Raw genomic sequence first — 10,565 nt, 5'->3', positions numbered from 1 at the left:
GAAGGGGGTAAAAAAAAGGTGTAGGTCTGACCAACTCTAAGGGGCCTGACCCTCAGGCTCTCTGGTGAAGCCTGCAGATGGTTGGCCATCCAGCTGTGCCATGGACCCTGAACCTTCCAGGACCCATCAGAGAGCTGACTCAGACACAAGCACCCCCACCTCAGTTGGTACCAAATTAAGGCAAGAGGGGAAAGAAAAAAACAAATCTCTAAAGTCCAGGCATGGTTACTGAACAGCCAATTGGGCAGAAGGCTAAGGAGCTTAGACAGCAGTGGATGTGGTGGCTCCAGGTCTAGGTGGTCCAGCTGCCCCAGTCATGTCCAGACTGCCCCGGACTCCAGGCCGCAAAATCAGTGCCTTGATCATCCTCTCTGTGGGCATCAAGTCATTTCAGACCTCAGCAAGGAGATCAAAAGGTGGTGTGAATGGGGAGCACACATGTAACTGTGGTAAACCAGTCTCTCTCCCTGCCCTTGTCCTTGTAGCCCCACAGATGTGTTTTGCCTGCATTATCTCAGTGCATCACTATAGAGGTAAATAAAATAAATCTGAAACACAAATAGCTATTACCAGAGTAGAGGGTGTCCTGGGAAGCTTTAGGGAGAAGGTAACATCTGTGTATTTACTCGCTTATTTTTATTATGGGATGAATGAGTATGCAGAGTGGATATGTGTGAATAAAGTGGGTCTTGAAGATGGAGTAGAATTTGACTAAACCTGCCAGATTTGGGGCTCAGAGGACAGCTCTCACAACTTACGGAGGGGCCTTGACCTAGATGTGTAAACACTGTCGCCTGCTGAACGTGAAACAGGCCTGCGTGTATGCCCTAAAGAAATGAAAACAGATGTCCTCACATAAACTCATACCAAATGTTCAAACCAGCATTATTCACCATGGCCTAAAGGTGGAAGCAACCCATGCTCATCAGCTGGCGCGTGGATAAACAAAATGTCATGTAATCACAAAATGGAATATTTAACCATAGAAAGGAATTCAGTACTGCTTCATGCCACCACACGGATAAACCTTGAAAATACCATGCTAAGTGAAAGAAAAAAGGACCATTTCATGGTTCTATTTATAGGGAAATGTCTAGACGGGGCCAATCTGTAGATAGAAAGTAGATGAGTAATTGCCTCATTCTGGGGGAAGAAGAGGGGGGAGATCTGGGAAGTGACAGTAAGGGGTGTGAAGTCATAAGAGTGCTCTGAGATCGATTGTGCTGATGGTTGCACCTCCCTGTGACTACGAAAAATCATCCAATGACATGTTGAATGGTGAATGTTATATCTCAGTAAAAGCTGTTAGGACAAAGTCCATTAAGGAAGTCTTGGAAAAGGTAGACAGAAAGAACCCCCACCCTAAATCACTTAAGAGGCCCCTTTTCTGAAAAAAGAAAATGCCTGATTTGTTCTCCTTCCTTTTACAAACTTTGGTTTATCTGGTGTCCTGGCCCTTTCTGTGGCAGTTTCTATATCCCAGAGAGCTAGCCTCCAGGGGACTCCTGGTTTCTAGTGGAGGGTCTCTTGATATGCACTGCTTTGTTTCATTTTGTTAAATGGTACTGGGGATTAAACCCACTTAATTTAAAGCCACTTACCTGCATCCTTAGCCCTTTTTGTTTTTTACTTTGATATGGCATCTCCCTACCTTGCCCAGGCTGGCCTGGAACTTTTGCTTTTCCTGCCTAAACCTCTCACGTTGCTGGATTACAGGTATGTGCCACCAGAGCCCTGGAGTGATAGCCCCCACGCACGAAACTATGGGACTTGGTGTCATGGGATTTAAGGAAGGGATAAAGAATGATATTTTCTGGCCAAAATATTTCGCCCTCAGGAAACAACTGTTAAAATGCAAACACATAGGTTGGAAGAGCCAGAGTCCCACTGTCACATCTAAGAAGTCCTCTGTCCTTTTGCCTGGGGCTCTGCTATTAGCCAGGAACCCTCTGGTGGGGAATGTCCTTTCCTGTCTCTTTCAGGCTGCAGTCCTAGGACCACCTGGAAGGCTCTCCTGTGCGCTCCAGATCCATGTGCTCTGATTGTCTGAGATGGTGATCTTGACCCAGGGTGGGCACAGTCTACCACTGAAACAGAGCCTTGACCTGGATGCTCACGTCTGGTGTGGGTTGGGTTGCATATTCGCCGAACATTTCAGCTCCAAGTTTCCATCTTCAGCCCCATGCCAGTCTTTTCCAGAGATGGGTGAAGAGATGGGTGAAGCTTGGAATCCACCACACAGAACTGTGCGACTTAACCTCTCTGTTCTTCAAATTTTCTTCCTTCTTTTCTTCCCTCTTTCCTTCCTTTCTTCCTTTCTTCCTGCCTTCCTGCCTTCCTGCCTTCCTTCCTTCCTTTCTGTGCTGGTGGTTGAACTCAGGGCCTTAAGCAGGTGAGGCCAACACACTATCACCAAGCTACATCCCCAGCCCCGACATGATTCCTTCCTAGAACAGGAAAAACTCATCTTTGGTGGGATAAGTATCATAACACTGCTTACCCCTGGGAATTGCAAAGATGGGAATTGACTAAGAAGGGTCCAGAAGAACTTTCTGCAGTGATCATTATATCTTGACAAGGATTTGGGTTATTCAGGTGTACGTATTTGGGACAGAGCGTGACAAGTACTCCTACCCAGGAGCCTCAGGTGGGCTTCTCTCTAAATAGGAGCCTAAAGTAACTACATTACCATGTTCTTCTACCATTCTGTAGAAGAACAGTTCCCGAATCCTGCATGGGCCCCCAAACCAGCTACAGAACCCAGGGTCTCACATATGCTAGGCTCACACTGAGCTACATTCCCAACCCTGTTAGTTGATGGCGATTCCCACAGTGGGATGGAGGAACTCAGAGACCCCAGACTGCCAAAGAGAGCTTGTTGCTTCCTCTGCTTGAACACGTGAGCAACTCCAATGACTAGGATCAGAGTTTTCAAATCCATCCCCATGGAAATAATAGATGAAAGATGGCTGCCCCGGGAATAATGAAGGAGGGGTGAAGCATATCTCTGTGGGGCAAGGCAAAGGCACTGTGGTAAACATTTCTATAGCTCAGCGTCTCAGATTTGTCTTTTGTAAATTGCACCACCGAGGCTCAGTTCAGTGGCACATTCTAGTCCAAGGAACTGAGTTGGTCGGAGGCAGAGGGAACTATGGATCCAGGTCTCAGGAATCTAGGTCGGTGCTCCTTCCATACATGTGCATAGCAACTCAGGGACACTAGGGGAAGCTTCTCTGAGAAATGCTGTATGGACAGCTCTCCACTAAAGAGTGCAGAGGGCACAGCTGGCGTGGCAAGAGTTCCTCAGCGGGGGCTGCTAAACTAGATTTCTGCTCCAACAGCAGCAATCCACTTTCTCACGGTTCTGGAGACCAGAACTCAGGTCATGGTGCTGGCAGGGTTGGTTTCTCCCAGGGCCTCCCTCCTTGGCTTATAGATGGCACCCGCCTCTTGCACCTCCACCTGGTCTTTCCTTGGGATTGTGTGACCCTGCTGTCTCATGGTGTGTCCGGATCTCCTCTTTATATTGGATTAGAGTCCACCTCAATGATCTAATTTTAACCTAATCCCTCATGACAGGTCTTGTCTCTACACACAGTCACATTCTGAAGTATTGGGCATTAGGACTTGGACATTGGAATGTAGGAAGACTCACAATTCAGACCATAACACTGAGTGACAGAACAGTGCTGCTTCAGACTTTGGAGACCCCAGACAAAAAACTCAGGACATTCCCGACCATATATATCTCAATAGGGTGGTAGGCAGAAAAATGGGGGCAAAGCCCAGTCATTTCCTCAACAAATGCTAAGTGAAAATTTATTGTGGGTTAGGCACCATCTTGGTTACTGGAAGTTAAAAGAGAACTTTGCTATAAGCCACATGTGATCATGTGGCATACATGTTAGTAATCCAAGTAAGCTTCTTAAGGTAAGTGTAATAGCTAATGATCTTTCTTATGTAATTTAAAAACATCCTTGTGCTATGTCCAAATTTATAATGTGAGGTAGTATTCATATGAGTTTTTATACTGCAAACAAACATTTTCATCATCTTGACATGGAATACACCTAGCTGCCTGACTGATACCTACTGTTTAAAACTAACTTTATACTGTTAAGCCATCCTAGCTGGTAGAACCTGTTTGTTTCTTATGGTTAGTCAAGAGAGGCTTCAATAGTTCCTATTAAGAAGGACTCTTGCTAGGCATGGTCATGCACACCTGTTATCCCATTGATTCCAGAGGCTGAGGCAGGAGGATTGCAAATTTAAGGCCAGCCTCAGCAACTTAGTGAGGAACTAAGTTATTTAAAAAAGGGCCAGGGACATGGCTCAGTGGTTAAGTGCCCCTGGATTCAATCCCTTATGCCAGAAAAAGGACTTTGGGGAACTAGTTAAAAACCTGTTGCTCAGGCTAAGTAATGAGAGCTGCCGTAATAAACAGGCCTATTCCAACAAAAGTTAATTCTTTCTCCCCCTCCTCCCCCTCCTCCTCTTCCTCCTCCTTTTTCAGAGTTGTGGATAAAACCCAGGACCTCATGCAAGCTAGGCAGGTATTCTCCACTGAGCTACAACCCCAGCCCTATAATAGTTAATTTCTTATTCAGGTTGGAGATGGTGAGGGCTGGTAGGGTCCTCTGCTTAGTTATGTCACTGAGAACTTGAGACTGCTTCCCAAATATCTGTGGCCCTTCCATCTCCTACGTGTGGATTCCAAGGTCTGTTCAGTGGAAGAGGCCTGGGGAAAATCCCTCTGTCCTCTAAACTGCCCTAACCTGATGATACACATGGTTTCTGTGTGTGTTCCACTGGTGGAAACTGTCTTGATGCCACAGGGATGGAAGATGTGGTCCAGCTGTGTGCCCAGGAAAGGAAACGGCTTTGGTGAACTCTAGCTGGTCTGCGCCCCAGGTTCACCTTCCCGGTTTTCTAACTTCCCACTTAGTGCCTTGGGCTCAGTAAATTCTCTGGCTCCATTTTCCTTATCTACACAATGGTAGTAACAATTAGACTCATCTCAGAGGAATGTGGTCAGATGAAGGGAATTTTGTGTATGTGTAGTGCCATGTCAGGACTTGAACCCAGGGCCTTGCACATGCTAAGCAAGTGGTCTGCCACTTAGCTACACCCCAACCCAGATTAGGGGAATTAATACACGTAATGCACTCAAGGCCTGGCCCAGAGCAAGCTCAGAAGACATCAGTGAACTCTAGCCTGCTCTAAATCACAAGTGCATCGAGGGGGTTAATTCCCTCATGGATACCAAAATCCACAGGTGCTCAAGTCCCTTTGAGTCCCTCATAGAATGACAGTGGGCACTTTATCTCTGAGTTACACATCCAGTCTTTTTTTTTTTTTAACTTTTATTTTGAGACAGGGTCTCACCAAGTTTCGCAGGCTAGCTTTGAACTTGCAATCCTCCTGCCTCAGCCTCCTGAGTGGCTGGGATCACAGGTGTGCACCACTACGCCTGGCAAAAAAGATGGCAGTGCTTGCATATAACCTGCCAGGTACTTTCAGTCATCTCTAGATACTTACAATGCCTAACCCAATGTAAATGTTGTTACTTATTTATTTATTTTTTTCAGTACTGGGGATTGAACCCAGGGATGCTTGACTGCTGAGCTAAAAACCCCAGCCCTTTTTAAATTTTTATTTTGAGACAGGGTCTCACTAACTTGTTAAGCCTGGCCTTGAACTTGCGATCCTCCTACTTTAGTCTCCTGAATAACACAATGTGAATAATATTAAACAGTTATTATTCTGTTTTGTTCAGGAGATGATGACAAGGATGTCTGTATATGTCAGTACAGTCGCAATTTATTTTTCAAATATTTCCGATCCATGGGTGGTTGAATCTGCAGAATCAGTCCCGGTGGATGCTGAGGGCCAGGCAACCTGGAAATCCCCATGAGGGTCTGCGTTCGTAGGCTCTCTTCCTTCTCACCTTGCTAATCTGCTCTCGTTGGAGTCTCTCGGCATCTCTGGGAGGTAGGTCTTTGCACATGAGAAGACCGAAGAGAGGGGTTGCTAGTGTCATAGGGCGCCTAGGCAGCCAGCCCTCCCGACTCAGTCCAGTGCTTTTTCCGTCTTGCTGAGGTCACAATCACCACCCTGAGAAGCCCTGGACCCACTCCAAGGCTGTAGAGAAGCTGGCAAGAAAGATCTGAGTTACAGAGGCCTGAGCTGGCTGCTCTGGTCCTATACCTGGGGCTCTCATGGAATGTTCCAGAGTGTTTTTGCGCTGGGTACTTAATTTTCCCTGGGGATAGATCTATTAACTTAGCTGTCTGTGAAAACAGCTGTGTGCTGTCAGCAGCCTCTGGGGCCCAGGAAGGTGACGTGGGGAGTACCCAGTTGAGGGTTTCTCAGGCACTTTTGGTTTAGCCCACAGTCCAAATGGGAGAGAAGTGTCACAGTCCTGGACAGCAGAGAGAGCTGACTGAGGTTCTTCTCACCAAAGGTAGGTACAGCGTAAACCACCCCCATTTCAGTGCACTGACCAGCTCATGTGGGCACCAGTGAGATTGGCCAAGGAAAACCATCTGAGTTCTTTGTGGACCTCAGAACACTGGTAGGTTTGCTGTAGTTTATCAGTGAATGATTTTCAAAAAGGCCCTGGGTTTGATCCCCAGCACTTAAAACAAAACAGAACCCACAGGTCTTTGGAGAAGTGTTTTTTTAATTTGTGAATTCTGCTTCAGCATGAGGATGTCAGGACTTTAGACATCTGCGTGGAGGCATGAAATCATTTGTTTCCCCAGATGTTTGCCTGCCTGAGCTTCCCAACCTTGTTTGTTTATCTAGAGCTTTGTGTAGGCAAGATGACTGCCCTAATTGCTGTGTGTCTGTGACTGCAGGGACAAAGCATTTCTTAGTTGTTGACCACCTTATCTCTGTGTGTGTAGGGAAGTTGAAGATCAGTCATCAGAAACATGGCAAGTTGGTGAATGTTGCCACGGGAGCTGGGAAGGGCTTGGACGTTGCTGATCACAGGGTACATCCTTCATCTCCGTCTGGATTCACTGCCTTTCAGTCAGCTAGAAGTGTCCTGGAGGGCCAGACTGGACTTTCTGGAAGGTTGGCTGAGGTTGCGGGCGAGTGAACCCATCAAAGCTGCCCGTCTCCTGTAGGCAGAGGCCAGGAACCCTGGGAGGCAGCGTTCTAGCAGGCTGCCGTGGCACTGGGCCAGATGCAGGCTGCCGTGGCACTGGGTCAGATGCAGGCTGGAGTCCCAGGCAGGAAGCCCAGCCCCGCCCAGACCTGGAGCCAGCCTTCATGGTGCAACAGTCTCAGCTGCAGACCAGGGACAGGAAGGGCATGCAGGTCTGAGTGTCCAAGACGGACCCAGCTGAGTGACGCCAGAATGCCTGTGCTCTGGTAACTGGTCTTATTTACGCTTTGCCATTTTCTTGCCTGGGCTGCAGGCTCTCAGTTGGTCTTTCCTCCTTAGAAAGAGGTAAAATGGACAGAACCTTCCATTCTTAGGGCCTCTGGTGTTTTAAAGCTGTCCCTTAGGTGTGTGCAAACCTCCAGTGGAGGAGGAAGGGCTGAGGGAGGAGGCTGTAGGTGTCTACGGGACATCTCTCACTTGCTAGTCCTCCTGGGGCAGGATTTGATTCAGCGGTGTCCCTAGGTCCTTGACTTGTGTACAGCTCATCTGCATCTTGGTGAGTTCAGTAGAGCTCTCTGGAGGTTTGCAGGTAGGTGGTGAGGATGGGAGGAGGGGGCCAAGCAATGGAACCAGGTGGGCAGGGGCTTTACCTTGTGGAAACACACCCAGAACACCACATCTCCTTTCTGGAAAAAAAAAAAAAAAATTTCTTTTCTGTGGTGCTGGGGATGGAACCATGGCCTTGTGAATGCTCAGCAAGCCCCTATCACTGAACCCCAGTCCTGAAAATGTTTGCAGGTTCCACTGGTTGGATTTCTGGGAGTCCCCACTCTCCGCTGTTTGACTGCCTCCTCCGACCTGTCCCCTTTGTTCACGGGCCCACACCCCGTTCCTTTCTGCCCCGCACAGAGCAGGAGCAGCCTCTCATTCTCAGAAAGCTCAACCCACAGAGTCTCCTCTGCCTGATCTGTCTTCCCGGGCTGAAGAGAGTCCCCACGCCAGTGAGAATTCTGGGGCCAAGGCACTTCCCTCTTATTTTCACTTTTCTGGAAAAGTTCCTTTTGGATATTCCAACCTTGCTTAGCTCAACTTAGGAGCCAGGGCAGGACTGCTGCTGGGGGTGTACATGCTGGAGAGCCAACATCAGGGGCCAGGTGGGGCAGGGGGCCAAGTCATGCACAGAAAGTGCCTAGCAGCTGGTGGGGGAGGGGAGGGCCACTTCTTCCAGTTACATGATCCTGTACTGGTGCCCCTTAACCTCCCCCAGAGTGTGACCACCTCTAAAGACCTAGTCACCTGGAGAGCAAACTTGTCCTACAGTTTACATCTTCAAAATGCAAGTGAAACGCCAGGTATGATGGTGTACCCCTGTAATTCCAGCGATTCAGGAGGCTTAGGCAGGAGGATTGCAAGTTCAAAGCCAGCCTTACAACTTAGCAAGACCCTGTCTCAAAATAAAAAATACAGAGAACAGGGGATGCAGCTCAGTTGTTAAGCTCCCCTGGGTTAAATCCCTCAAGCCAAATAAATAAGTAAATAAAGTTTAAAAAGGCAAGTGATGCCTGGGTGGTTGTGCTCATCTGCAATCCCAGGTACTTAGAGGCCAGGGCAGAAGGATTGCATGCTCAAGGCCAGCCTCAGCAACTTAGTAAGACCCTGTCTCGAAATAAAAAAGGGCTGGGGTGTAGTTGGTGATATAGCACCCCTGGGTTCAAGTCGCAGGACAGAAATAAGATAGCATGTGAAATTTGACTTCACTTCGCAATGCTCCATCCATGTTTGTTTTAATATAAAATTAGGTTTGCGCTGCTTGTATATTTATCTTGCTTGCTCTGTGCCCAGGCCCTGTTTTGGGCAATAAGGATTGAATGGCCAGCCTGACTGAATGGGGCTTTAGGACCTAGGTGGAAAGGCCCAGCCCACTGTGGTAGGATTAATTTGGGGGCTGAATACCTACAAGATCTGGTGAACTGGGTTGTTAAGAGCTGTCTTGTTTTTTTTTTTTTAAGGACTTTTTTTTTTCAAGGACTTTTGTTTTTGTTCTTTTGTAGTACTGGGGATTAAGACTACTGAGTTATATCCCCAACCCCTCCCCATTTATTTATTCTTATTTATTTTTTTAAATTTGAGACAGGGTCTCACTGAATTGCTGAGGCTGGCCTCGAACTTGGAATTCAGCCTCAGCCTCCAGAGCAGATGGGACCATGATCATGCGGTAGGTACCCTGTCGGATTTCAAGGACTTTTTGTGGTTCTTCCAGCATTTGGCTTGCATTAGCTCCAAGCAGGCATGCTGATAAATGTGTGAATTATGGAGTTCAAATCTGCCTCTCATCAAGGGTCTTGGCACAGCCATTCTGGTTGGAGTGCTGTGACTGTCTTTAGAATCAATTGAACACAACTTGTAACAAAGTTGAGGAGGGTTAGGCCCAGAGACATAGCACGTCACCTGTGAACTAGAACCAGCTGGAACCCAGACCCCTGGGTTGAGCGCGGTGTCTGAATCCCCAGCCCACGCTGCACCCATCCCAGACTGAGGTCACCTGCTGGTGCTTGTCACCAACATGACTCAGGCATCCACCTGATAGGGAGTCACCTGGGCTGGAGTTAACAAGGCCAGGGGCACACACAATGCTGCTGCTGGTTGCCTCCCCAGCCCCCGGCTGCCTGCTGGGGTGTGGGCGGGGGCGTGGGCGGGGGCGGAAGAGCGGAGCCTTGGCAGGAGCAGGCTGCGCATCCCTCTGGGCTACTTCTGGAGGAGCACCTGCTTGATTAGGTGGGTGACCAGTTTGCCATCCTGGGGGCCGTGGGTCCTGCAGTGATCCCCCTCTGAAGAGGCTTTGGCGCCTTCCTGGGGGTCTTCTTGGGGGGCTTCTAGGAGTAGCTATATGAGCTGCACAGGCGTGTTCAGGTGTCTCTGATCTCTCTCAGCCTGAGGCAGGGCGGCAGAGGGAGGAGAGCAGATTGGGGGTCAGCACAGCAGAGTGCGGGTCTAGGCTCCGTGTCTAGGCTCCGTGTCTTCCAGGTTGGCGCGTCCGTCACTCAACTTTTCCCAGCCGGTTTTGTCCTCAGCATCACCAGTGGCATGGGGACCATAATCACCTCACAGAAAGGATGCAGAGACCAGAAGTAGCACTCTCCAAGTGCCCAGCATGGTGCTGGGTAGAACAGCGTGCCCAGCATTGTGCTGTCCATTTGTAGACGGTCATCATCACAACTGTCACCAACGGGTGGGGGCCCACTGGTGCCCTGAGGATAGGACTGAGGTTTGTGTGACACTCAGCACTGCTGCTTCCTGCACGTCCAGTTTGATGCTCTGTGACTGTAGTTCTCGAGCCACAGATGGACTTCGGTGTTGGGGAGCTGGTGGAGTGTTCCCCTTGGCTGGTGGACCCTGGTTGCAGGTGTTGAAACAAGCCAGGCCATTAGATGAACAAGGCTCGGTGTCTCCG

Source organism: Sciurus carolinensis, chromosome 4 (assembly GCF_902686445.1).
Source record: "Sciurus carolinensis chromosome 4, mSciCar1.2, whole genome shotgun sequence".
NCBI lineage: Eukaryota > Metazoa > Chordata > Mammalia > Rodentia > Sciuridae > Sciurus > Sciurus carolinensis.
Note: the sequence above shows the minus strand (reverse complement) of the source record.